The following is a 1897-nucleotide window of genomic DNA, read 5'->3' on the forward strand; positions in this document are numbered from 1 at the left end:
AACGGGACTGGACTCCAGGCTATCTTTAGATGACCTGCGCGATCTGGTTTCACGGCGCCAAAGGCCTAAGAAAAACAATGTTGTGTTTCTTATTTTCCGACCTACCCCATAAAAACCTGCCGACCCAAGCTTTGGGAGTCACATTGTTCCAGTCCCTATTCCAATTTAATCATCACTATCATCATCAGTTCCGTACCGTTCATTTCAAGTATAATAATTGAGAAAAAAATGTACTTTATTTATTGTACACAAAATGAAAGGTTGACATTGAAAGATAGGTGTCCTCATGTATTTCGGTTTTATTTGGTTAAACCAAAAAGGTTATATAACCTCCTTGGTTAAACTGATAACGTTAACGTTAACGTTGTTATGGATCACTAGAGGTTTGACCGAAGTTTTTTAAAGATTAAAAAAGACATTTCCTACCAACCAACATTATTTTTTTCAGGATGGTAACAAGAAACACAACATTTTTCCAAGGCCTAACGCCCTAAGGCGGTCTCGTCCATTTACCGCCACCAAGTTCTCTGAAGACAGGAGAGCTAGCACTGTCTGTTCGATAACAACCAAATTGCGTGACGTCAACATAGCAAAACTACCGATCACTGGCACGATTCCAACTTGCAGACAATATTCGATCGGTGGTTAACGTTTCTAGTATCCGATCCCTTTTTAAAATGGCTCGTTCCTTTGTTAGGCACAACCCGGCAAATTACCAGTATTGATAGTACATGTATTAACGTACGTAGCCTTGAACTACTAAAAAGGACATTCGCTGTAGAATTTTCTTGCTTGAACTGAGTCAGGTCACAGAGTACTAGTAGTCCATTCCTAGAATAAATTCAAGAAAATTCCAAGTGAGTTTGTTACATCCCAAAGGTGCCTCTCTGTAGTTATAGCTGCGGTAAGTTGGCGTCGCTGTTCTCAATTGAATTTGTGTTATCCCTGACTTTATAATGACAGTACCATGCATGAAAAACGTGTATGACTAAAAGTAAGCGTAAAAAGATTTAAAAAGATTTCGATGAATTTCGTTGAGCGCTCTGTCAAGTCGCTCCGGCCGCAGCTAGCTACGCCACCAACGCACATCAGCTTCAGTGAGATACCCCCATTAAGACAGCCACAAAACGGCGAATTAAATCGTAACGGTGAAATCTATAAATACAGCATCAGTTTTAGGTATCCAGGTACCCAAGTCAATATTGAGAAAGTCTCGATAACGCAGAATTTTTAATGTTTGATACATAATACGTTAACGTTACATAGATAGATACATAGATAGATAAATAAAATAAACCAGGGATTCTTCAACTCATTTTTTTTATCAATACGCTCCTATCATGCAAATCGTGAGTAGTACTACCCGGAAATGCTGCCATCGATTGCTGGTCACGATCGAAATTCGTGGGTACTGCTAGACAATGATTTCTTTCCGACATAGAACCAACCGTCATGGGTTTGAGGGAAGTGGGCATCTTCATGTAGTTAATACATTGTATCAAGATGTTAATCATGTCGGTTGTAACGAGTATTACAACGACTGACATTTTTACCGCCGCTTTTAAACATATGCAATCGTTTTCTCATTTCAACAAAGTAAATGTCGACGGATTAAATTTGCCCACTATGCACTCCGAAGTTTCAGCAGAAGTGGGGCACTGGCGTGTTTTGTTGTCTTTTAGAGGGGTTTTTTTGCCAGGCGTTCTGTTTTCCAGGTCAAGGACGTTAACGTTATATAAAAAAGTCCTTGGCCAGTTTACATTTTCAGGTTCGCCAGCTCTGTACTTGCCGGATGTGTGATAATCTCGTACAAAAGAGTGATTACCCGCCTGGTGATGATCTGATAATCCCCGGGGAGGAGCACTGTCACCTCTCTTGAATAACCGTGAATAGGTTT

The sequence above is a fragment of the Branchiostoma floridae genome, chromosome 6, assembly GCF_000003815.2.
Source record: "Branchiostoma floridae strain S238N-H82 chromosome 6, Bfl_VNyyK, whole genome shotgun sequence".
NCBI classification, from domain to species: Eukaryota; Metazoa; Chordata; class Leptocardii; order Amphioxiformes; family Branchiostomatidae; genus Branchiostoma; species Branchiostoma floridae.